This window comes from Cyprinus carpio, chromosome B4 (assembly GCF_018340385.1).
Source record: "Cyprinus carpio isolate SPL01 chromosome B4, ASM1834038v1, whole genome shotgun sequence".
NCBI classification, from domain to species: Eukaryota; Metazoa; Chordata; class Actinopteri; order Cypriniformes; family Cyprinidae; genus Cyprinus; species Cyprinus carpio.
The window spans coordinates 4,031,757-4,043,827 of NC_056600.1; positions in this window are offsets into that span (position 1 = coordinate 4,031,757).

Genomic DNA, 12,071 nt, shown 5'->3' on the forward strand with positions numbered 1-12,071 from the left:
TTTCTAAGCTGTCACACTCTTTTCCCCCTGCATTATTCAAGGCCAGCGGCTCACATCCGTCCCGGCATGTGTCTAAGGAATTGTTTATCCACATAAAAGCATTAGCTGTCAGGCTTCACACTGAACAGGCCCAGATGAGATCTTTCTCCAAACATGGCGGACTCCCCTCCCACAAGCTGGAGGAGGTGCTCTTTTGTGTTTCAAACGCATCTGCCGTATTTGAGGTGTCAGAAACAGAGAAATCTGCTATTTTTAGGACACTTTGTGGGAAGATAGTGACAGACAGGAGCGTTTGTGTTTGGACGATTTACATATGAAAATGTTTCAACAGAAACACCACGCTTTGATTGTTTGCAGAGTAATCAGACTCCCAAAATTTGTCAGCTACTCATGTTTTATCTCAATCGTGCATGTGGGGGAAAAATCATTCTGTAAAGCTTTGAAGATTTGCAGATCTTGCTGAAATTGACAGATCTCAAAAAAAAAAAAAAAAAAAAAAAAACCTGTATGGACCCAAAACTAGATCAAAAAAAGAGGTTTTGCATAAAAAGTTAGGCGTATTTAAGATGTTTTGCATTGTGACAATGATGGCCATTACGCACATTTTCTGTCTTTTCTGTTAGTTTTTTCTCATTCTTAATAGTGATTTTAATTTGCATTACAGTAAAAAAATAATGCAATGATCTTTTTATCTTTTTATTTATAAAACTGCTAATTTCTGTCATTAAACTGAAGGAAAATTGACGTATAAACAATTTTCACTGAGAAATTAGTTACTGGAATTAAAAAATTAGAATTGCCCAACACTTCCCAACTGCCATTGGCCGAACAAACAGATAGTCCCGCCCTACACTCTCATAATTGGTTGAGCCAAGAGTTGTTTTATTCATTTTGGTTTAAATCAACCTACAAATGATTTAGGCTTGATTTTAATTATTCAAAATATCAAATATTTCTTATTTTGTGCATGGTAAAATATGAGTAATATGACGTTTTCCTTTGATATATGTTCAATAAAATCAATTGGTAAAATTTTACATAGGCTATTTTTATTTTAAGTAACTGCCAAACATTATTTAACCTGTTAACTGTCACCCCGTCCCGTATACGGGACACCTACGTTTACTTCACTAAATCCTTATCTAATCATGACAAACTATATATCGTTGGAAAGGTATAAGACTCCTAAATAGATATTTTACCAATGTTATTTGTTAAAGATTATGTAGGAAAAGTAATAGATTAAATTATGACAAGAGTGCACCCTCAAAAATCTACATCATAACAGGAGTTCTGACCTTGTCAAAAAAAAAAAGTCTTCTTCGTTTCCTTTTTCTCTGTCACACTTTAGAAATAATCAGAAATGATATATCAACTGAAAACTTAAAATCTCCAAATTCATCCTTTAAAACCCATTTTAAAATCAGACATTGCATTAACACGAAAATGGTACATGAATATCATGTTATAAATGTTTTTGTTCATGAATTATAACAATTTTAGTTTGGAAAGTGCACTTTCAAGTCTATGTTCAAAAATGTGAGTGACAGTTAAAGGCAATGAATGAATGAAATTTATAGCAGAAATATAAACATATTTGATATTGCAAATAAAATTATTTTATTCATTTTGATGAATTACAAATATTTTAATTTATAATAATTATTTTTAATAATAATAGAATTTATTTGAGTTTTTGAACTCTATCTTATGAAAATTAACAACTTTTGGCAGTTACTTGAAATAAAAATAAAGTCTAAATTTACACCAAGTTAAAAACTCAAGTTCAGTTCCTGCCTTACATCTTTAAGTTTAATCAACTTGGTTAAGTCATTTCAACTTAAATTATATTAAACTGTCTCTAAAAATTATGTTTAATCTCATATCATATAAAATTGCTCAACTTCTTTTGATTAAAGTATTGTAAAACATGTTGTCATCACACATGTTGTCATTTTTTACAGTGAAAATAAAAATTAATAAGAAGAAAAATATATAAATTATAAAAAAAAACTGGTTTATTAAACTAAATAAAAAAACAATAAATAAAAATTAATTAAAAATTAAAAGTTAGGAATCTTTTTTACCAAATTTAAACTAGAAATAATGATAAAAATGATTAAAATGACATGTTCCTGACAGGTTTCGTGGGATTCAGACTCTTTTCAAAGATGTCCTTTGTTCTGTGACAGATTTCTGTCCTCGTGTCTTCTCGTCAGATGAATCGCTGCCGTTTTGTCACGATTGGTCCGCGGTGGAGAGATTGATCTGCCCTATCTGGCTGGTAATTGTGAAGGAGCAGCATGACGTCTGTCATTACAGTGTCTCAGTCAAACCCTCCTGCGGCCGCTGGCTATTGTTTCACCCCATTAACCCTGAAGCCCTGGTCTCCTCTCAGATGCTTCAGTAATAACAGCAGAACCCAATCCACTCATGAAGCTCTACAGCTGTAGAGATGATGCCGTTTTCTTCCAGGGCTCCTTATGGCTTAATTCCAGCCCTGTCCGAGAGGAACAGGTGTTTTGTCTCTTTTAATGAGGTTAGTTTTTGAGAAACAGCCAGGAATAAGTTGCCCCCAGACCTTGTTAGGTTGCAGTGTATGTCTGCAGTCTTCATGGTAATGCGTTGGGTCCACAGCGTGGAGGTTTGACGGGTCTGAGAGCACAGGAGACTTACTCGAGCAGAAACACAGCTATTCTCTTCCCATCACTGTCAGAATCACTTCTCCTATTATAAAAAGCAGAACTTTAGTATTCTGTGTGTGTAGACTGTTGTTTATAGGTGAAATATTTAAATGAATATAAAGACATGTTTTCATTTACATCTGGCAGATGTATTGTGTGTGTTCAGTCTGTGCGTTCCTGGGAATCGAGCTGCTGCTAGTGCCGGAGAGATACACAGAACAAGTTACGCTTTATCAACAGCATCTCTGGCATGTTATCCATTACTACGACAATACATTTGATTCATTACAATGACATTGATACATTGTTTTGACATTTAATGCAAAAAATTATGTTTAATCATCCATAAAATAAACAAAAAGAGGGGAGAAACCTAAATATAACTGCAATATTCAAACACTGTGTATAACACCAGACTAATATGAGGTAAACATTTACTAACCTTGTTTGTTATATGCAATATTTTCACTCCTGTCATGAGCAGCTACTAAAGAAAGTACATGATAGTAGTAAAGAGATCGGAAGGGATTATTGGAGAAATGGTGCCTAGAAAGTATTATTTATGTACTATTATGAGTATTTGTTGTTTTGAATCAGCTTAATTTTAGATTTTCAATTTTAATTATAATTTTAATTGTTTACTTATTTTTTTTTTTACAATATCTGTTAGGTTTCATTTTTAATGTGTCTGTATAGGTTTAGATTTTTATTTCAAATTTTCATTAATTTATTTTTTTATTTTTTTTATTTACTTTATAACTTTCTGTTAGCTACCAAGGCAATATTTCTAATTTCCATTGTTTATTTATATATTTTATATAGTATATATATATATATATATATATATATATAAATATATATATATATATATATATATATATATATATACAACAATTCAGTGATTATAGCAGTAGTCCGACCACTAAAAGGACATTTTATATTTAAAATAAACTTCTATATCCCAAATGTCTTTCATAATATTATATGTATAATATCATTTATATGCTATTATAGTACTTATTAATATTTTGAATTCACTTTTATTTGACATTTTCAGTTTTCATTTTAATTTAGTTTAAGTAATTTTGTTGTGCTTTGAGTTGTAACATGCTTCCATAGTAAAATCTTAACTGTTAACATGTATTTTTATTTTCATACCATAGAATTTAACTTGTATTAAATATTGCTTTAATCATGGAAATCAAGCTGTGTTATGGGTCACTTTTCATTGGACATGAAGTTCTCCACCACTGATCAGGATTCATTCATACATTTTTATAGACCTGTTCAAAGCCAGATTTAAAGAACAGAAACACCAGTGTCCAACTTCACATTGAGAAAATGCATAATTCAACAGCACAAACGAATAATTGTTGAAGTGAGAGAAATATCGGGGATGAATATTTCACCGATTGCTCGGCTGTGTGGGTTCTGGCATGTGGAGCTGTGTGGAGGAGGGAGCAGTTTTCCCATGTTTATTTATAAGAGCTCAAACAGGATCTGATCCAGTGAATCGAAACCTCCACAAAATCTGTGAATGTACTGAAGATATTTGGCTCTATTTGTCAAAAACTTTCTCTATGGTTTAAAGAGATATGCATGCATTCCAAATGTTATGAAAGATGTTTTTCCATTGCTTTATTTGCTTTGATAAGACACAATATGTACTGTAAATAAGATATATTTACTACAAAAGGTGAACCAACCAAAATATATATTTTTTCTTTCTATAATTGCTTTGATAAGAAATACATGATTGTTTAATGATATTTCAGATATATTTATTTACAAAAAAATAAAAATAAAAAAACAAAAAAAATTAATAAAACACATTAACACACAATACAACAACAAAAAAAAAAAAAAAAAAAAAAAATAACAAAAATAATAATACATATATATTTATGATTGTATGTATGATTTTATGAATTCTAATTATTAAATAGATATTAAAGTTTAATTAAATATTTTTATATATGTGCTATATAAATGTTTATTATATTTCACCCAGAAATATATTTTTCACATTTTTCTCTCTTTTAATTGCTTTTTTTCCCAAATATATTTATTTACTATGACAGGTAAATCAATTATCAAAAACATTAAAGAAATTATCATTATTATTGTTATCATTATTATTGTTTTCATTATTATTATTACTATTAATGTTACATATAAAGCATAAAATAAAGATTATTATTAAATTATTAAATAAGGTTTTCTATATATGTGCTGTATAACTTCGGTATTGACAGGCGGTCTGTGAAAAGCCCTAGCGGTTCTTCTGGCCAGTTTATCCACTGTGCTTGATTCTTGTTCAGTCTGTGTCATAGTGACCCTCTGAAAGTCCTCCTGGGGGAACGAGTGGCTCTTCTTTTATTGTCTTCATTTCTGGGTCAGCGCTGGAACTGAATGCTTGAATGGCTGCAGAGCAGTTCCAGTTTAAGAGCATCACTGTTTCCACTGGAATAGGTGGAATAAAAAATGCAGTAGTCCTTCAAGAGCCATTTTTCTCCTCCATGGCTCATCTAGGTTAATGAGAATGTAGGTTGATGGTTGGTCTAGTTTATGTCATTCCCTCCCTCTTCATCTTGCAGGATGAATTTATGGGGGTTTTCTGTTCATCAGTTCTGTCTGATAAGTGTTTTCTGTTATTGTAAGAATGGCTCATTGCCATTGACCTCTAGCCATGTTTTTTGGCACAGTTCAGCCGACACCTTTCTCTCATGGCTGGAGATACGGATGAAAGAAATAGTAGAGGGCACGATGCTTGCTCTTTTGCCAAGTTCACCAACAGACTGAAAAAAAAAACAACCTTAATATAAAAACAATTTTCTGAGATAAAAAGGAGACAAGCAAATAGCTTTGTCATATGCAAGTAAAAATGTACTTTGACACTATGTAAATGCAAACATGAAATATTATATATAATAAGGATATGAAAATGTACTGTAAAATAGGAACAATCAATCATCAGTTTTATTAAAGGAATTGTTTACCCAAAAATGGTTTGCTGAAAATGTGCTCACCTTCAGGCTAGAGATGTAGATGAGTTTGTTTCTTCATCAGATTTGGAGAAATGCAGCATTACATCTCTTGCTCAGCAATGGATCCTCTGCAGTGAATGGGTGCCATCAGAATGAGAGTCCAAACAGCTGATAAAAACATCCAGTTATCCACAACACTCCAGTCCATCTGTTAACATCTTGTGAATCGAAAAGCTGCATGTTTGTAAGAAACAAATCCATCATCAAGATGGTTTTAACTTCAAACTGTCACTTCCTGCTAAAATATCCATACGTGAAAAAGTTTTCTCCTCTGAATCAGGAGAGAAATCTGCACAGATCAAGCACCATTTATAAGCCAAACAACTCTAAACAAATATGTGGCTGGATTTTGATGTGAAACGGCAACAAAGGATTGACTTTTTCACTGGAGAAAGCGTTAGTATCAATGATGGACTGGAGATGTGTGGGTTACTTGTGGATTATTGTGTTTTTATTAGCTGTTCAGACTCTCATTCCGACGGCACCCATTCACTGCATTTGTGAGCAAGTGATGTAATGCTACATTTCTCCAAATCTGATGAAGAAACAAACTCATCAACATTATTTTTTTTGGTCTGAGGGTGAGCACATTTACAGCAAATCTTCATTTTTAGGCGAACTGTTCCTTTAAAGGACTAAAGCAATGTGAAAGCTTTTTTTAACCAAATGCATCCCGTAGATTAGTCAGACATCTGTGGCTTGACTATGTGACGTTCATAATACCCTGATGGCTATTCTTGTCTTTGGCTCTTAGGTGTGCTTCTGTTGTTTGTGAAGCAGATGCCAGTTTATCTTGTGATCTTCCAGGCTTCTGTGTTCCCGTGGAGTGTGTGAGGATTAGGGTGTGTGTTGTGTCGTTCCTCTCTGTCGGATACGGCTCCATCTCCACAGGCCCTCCCTCCTCACATCTTTCTGCCGGAAAAGGTTGGGATAATCAGACTCTGGATGGCTCCTGAGGAAACACCTGCTGCTCTCTCTTTAATTGAGTAGCCATAATGAGCAGTGGGAATCGCCATGGCGACTACAGAAGATGTGGGTGGGGTTTAACACCATTGAGTTTAGCCCCGGAGGTCACGGTGTTTGGTATCAGCCTTGGGGGATCGTTTTGTGCTGTCTGTTTAAATGAGCATTTATGACATTGTTTTTTCACTTTATATTTACAAGGCTGATCACATTAACTTGATTTTAAAATGTTCTAAGGAAGTGTTTGCTAATGTAAAAGTCACCTGTATGATTCTGTGGGTGTTTTTGGTGCTTTGCTGATATTTTAGAGTATTTTGTGCCCATTATTAATTCAAGCAAAGCATTAGTACATCTCTCAGCAACAAACTGTACGATTTGAGGCATCATTCACGTCTGCAGCACAAATTCTGTAAGATAAATTATGCATCAAAGTGTACACTGCAAAAAAAAAAAAAAAAAAAAAGAAGATTTTCTTCCACAGTATTATGACTTGTTTTTCAGAAAAACATCTAAACATTCTTGAGTCAAGATACATTTACTTGAAGAAAAATTACATGAGATATTAAGTCTCGTTTTCTAAAAAAAAAATGTATTAAATTTAAGTGAGCTTTTGCTTAAAATTTTAAAACTATCTGACAATAGGGTGAATGAAAGAAGTTTATTTTTCTTACTTTGTCGGCAGATATTTTTCATTTGTAAATGCATTGCAAATTTCAAGAAACTATTAAACTCGAAACTACTGCACTGCAAAAATTATTTAATATGTATTTGTGTCTTGTTTTCCAGTACAAATACCTAAATATCCTTAAATTAAGATACATATACTTTAGATTACATGAGTTTTTGCTTGAAACAAGAAAAAGTATCTGCTAATAGGGCAAGACATTTTTTTTTTGTTTTCACATTTAATAAAGTTATTTTTTTTGTACCCCACTGGCAGACTGTTTTATTGTTTCAAGCATAAACTCACTAATTCTATAACATTTTTAAGAAAATAAAACTTGTTATCCTAAGTCATTTTGCTTAAGTTAATGTATCTTGAATGTTTAGATATTTGTACACTGTAAAAATAAATAAATAAATAAAAAAGTTGTAAATAAAAACTGAATTTCCGAGTACAAGTCTTTCTACTTTAAAATGTCACATTTGATTCAATGTGTTATTTGCTGTTTGTACTGTAATTTACTAGCAATTTTTGAACGATGATTATTGTATTTTAAAATTATTTTTGTGTTTAGAAAACAAGACAAAAATACTGATTAGGACAATTAATTTTGCAGTGTAGTAATTTCTAGTTTAATTGTTTCCTGCTATTTGCATTGCATTTATGCATTAGGCAGACATTCTTATCCAAAGTCACTTAAACTGTGCTTAGTTGTTCATGCATTTCCTGAGAATCAAACCCATGACGTCTGTGTTGCGAGCTCAATACTCTACTGTTTAAGCTACAGAAATTTTCAACTTGATTCTCCCCTGGGCAAACAGCACTAATGCACCCTGAATGTATTAAAGAGCAAAATTTCCAATTGAAATAATTTGATGGCTTTGAATCAGACACACATTCAGTGCGTTTTTCGCACCGTGCTGCTAATTGCATCAGGCAGTCTACAGCAATCATTCACCGCAATTACCCCCCACTGACTGCGACACTGGGCAGCCACTCTCGTTCTCCGTCGCTGCTGCTGCAACACTAAATGCATGTTTCTGTTGTAATGGCACAAAACCTTTCTCATTCCCGCCATCCAGAGCTGTAGCATCCACAGTTTGCTTCATCTGCATCTGAAGAACATTAATTCAAGCTTACGGCAGACTGACTCAAATCCAGACCTGATGCTTGGCCTTAATTCTGTAATCTGTAATACAGCTGGAAGGCTTGCTTTACACACACGGCCATGCCACATTAAGCTCTCAAACAATGAGATATTGATTGTGTTTGATAGTGAGCACTAGATGTGAGGAGTTTATGGCCCTCGTCTATTGGCTAAGGCTCATCGGTGTGGTTTTGTGAGTAACGCAGGTAATGTAATCCTCCTCTTCAAATGACATGGATGTTTGGCAATTTCTCAGCCCACTGCGGCAGAAAATACCTCCAGATACGGGAGCTGATGGAAAACTAATGGCATTGTCACAGCGGTCCCGAAGCCTTTGGGGCAGCAACGGATACGGGAGTTGCTGTCAGTGACGAAGGCGACTCCTCATCGCCCTGAGCCTGAGAAAGAGGAATGCAATGTGAAAACACATCACATCCAGTGGAGTAAATGACAGAGGGCCACCTTGACAGCTTGTTGCTTCGCATCACTGTGTGGTTTTAAAGACAGTCTATTTAAAGTTCCCACTCCCTGCAGACGCATCCCACCAGCCGCAGTTTGTACAACCCGCAGTCCACACACACACACATACACTCCCACACACTGATGTTTGGGGAGTAACTAACTAAAATTAGCAAGGCTACTAAATACATTTTTCAGCTGCATGACAGTAGTGCAGCTGTTTTAAAAATAGTGTCCCTTTTCAAGTAGCAAACAAATAGCCAGTGGATATTGCTGATTTAATTATTATTTTAAGCCAAAAATCAAATGCTCTCTCTTAGAATATAATCTCTTTCAATAATTTTAATAAGTGTAAAATTATATAATCTGGTAATTATCTCAAATAAACTTTAGATAGCTTCAGTGAGGTAAATTACTTTTGTTGATATTGTAGTTTTGCAAGGTATACTTGAACTTTTTTTTTTCTTTTGGGAAGAATTACACAAAATATATCTGAATGTACTTTAATATGAACATAATATGTCTGCCCCTTTAATTACCTGACCCCTTACAATATGTGCCTCTAATCATTTCCTGTGTTGAGTCCGCCTCTTCCCTTTTTCAAGGTAGGTTTTAATCTAGCTGCGTTGTCTTTGCTTTTAAAGTAATTTTTGCTTTTCTACCTTTTTATAGAGCCTATATACAGAATGTATATAGTATGTGTGTGTGTGTATTTGATATAATGTGCCTCAATTATTTGAAATTGTAATGTTTTGTTTTGTATAAGAGCCTATTTTATATCTCTGTCTCGTTAATCATGCTATACTTCAGTTTGACATGGTTAGCTTTACTTGTATTTAGAATAAGGGTCACCATTCAAACATTTAAAGGGGTTTACTGATATTTTCATCTGGTATCATAATTTCTTATTATTAAAATTTTTTAGTTACTGAATTGCTTCATATTCTGCTGTTTTTGCGTATGTATTTCATGTTATACAGTATGTCTCAATTATTGTACAATTTTAATATTTCACTTATTTGATACCTCTGTCTCATTAATGATAATGACTTTGATATGTTCACCATTATTTGGATATTACAGATGGATGAAGGGGTGACCATACAAACTTTTAAAGAAGTGTACTTGATCAGGTATGTTGATTTTTATTTTATTTTTCCTATTAATTGATGGACTGGAGTGTGGTGGATTATTGTGATGTTTTTATCAGCTGTTTGGACTCTCATTCTGGCGGCACCCATTCACTGCAGAGGATCTATTGGTGAACAAGTGATGTAATGCTACATTTCTCCAAATCTGATGAAGAAACTAACTCCTCAACATTGTGGAAGACCTGAGGGTGAGTACATGTTTATTTTTGGGGTAAAATAAAACAGGCTTTTCTTCATAAAAATAATGATAAAACCATTCAGAGACAAGAACATCATAAATTCTTGAGGTGGGCTCTTGTGGCTTGGGCCGAAGCATCCACCCACAGCACCACATAGCAGTCTGTTACAATGACTCAGAGCACCTTAGATACGGCTCTGCATCACCATGGCAACTACCCACAACTCCCTAGCATCATGACAGCGAGTTTTGTTCAAGCAAACACCACTTGCAAAAAATGACTAACATGTGAACTGTGCCTGACATGTCACTGGATGCTACTTCGCTCAGTCGAAGTCCTTAAGATAAGTGTTTTCTAATCCATTAATCCTTCAGGATCACGACCTGAGCCTGTGTTCATTACTTACAGCCTGTGAAAGTTGGTCCTGAGTGTTTCCAGAGCAGGATATTTTCGACACTGACTGACAGTGTATCTCTGAACAGAAATGTCACAGAATGTCTCAGATTCTGGCAAATGTCAGCACAATGAACCGCTTTGGCCTGGAGTACAGTAAGTCTGACATTTCTTACACCAAAGAAACTGCTGCGCCACTAAAAGCGCTAAAATGACACCCAACTTCTTCCTTGACAGTGAAGTTATCTGTCTTATTCATGCGGCAGTTCCCAAGACAACCTTTGAAAGCAGAGGACGATATGCATTACTGGTTTATCAAGGACTCTAAATATAGTTCCCATTGTGTTTAACATCTCTTTTAAAATCAAGACTCTTAGTTTCGCAGTCTTTCATGTTCTTTGTTATGTCTGGTGATATAATGAACCCGTTGTGAGTGTGCGCTCATTGTCTTGCGACAAGAATGTCTTGAATAAGTTTCAGCTGAGCACCTGTATGTTTGCAATCTCCTGGGTCTCTTATCTACAGAAAGCCGCTCTCATTTTCACCCTCTTTTTGTTTCCCCCCTCCTTGGATTATTCTAATTGTTGAGATTTCAGCCTACCTGAGATTGAGATAAATTTGATGCTGTTTCAGATTGCTAGTGCCAAGCTAGAGAAAAATCCTGCTGATCCATTTTTAATGAGGATTCTCCTCGTAGACGCTCTGACCCAGTATCTGTTGTGCAGTGCAGGAGAGAGTCAGTCTGGAGGAAAGCAGGTGGTAATGGAGACTCCATTTAAAGCCCCCTGTGATGAATTAGCCTGCTGACACTAACTCACAACACACACATGTTCGCACATACACACTCCGACACGTACACACAGTCACACACACTTCCTCTGCCACCCTCTCTAGCCTTAAGCTGCTTCCAAGAAAACCGCCCCAGGGGTGACATTGGTTTGATGCTGTAAACACATGTGTGTGTGTGTGTGTGTGTGTGTGTGTGTGTGTGTGTGTGTGTGTGTGTGTGTGTGTGTGTTCAGTTTAGAGGTTGGCTTCAAAAGACCATTAAGAAGATTTTAATCCATTTAAAAGCCTGCAACATTATGTTGAGTTTCTTTGAGATTATTATAACATGCTCTGGTGTTAAAATGGATGAGCATTTTTAAATGAAACATTAAAATGAATGGTACAGTGATTCACTCAGAAAGACTATTTTTTTCTGTTTCTGCCAAATCTTTATATGATACAAATAGTACGAGTAACAGAAGTTGCTTTTCTGAATTCAAACAAATCAGTTGGGTTAATGAGTCAATGATTCATTCATAAAGACAAACACTTGTTTCATTCCTTAATTAATCAGTATTTTCAAATGAACAAAACGAAAAAGTGTTTTCAGAATAAA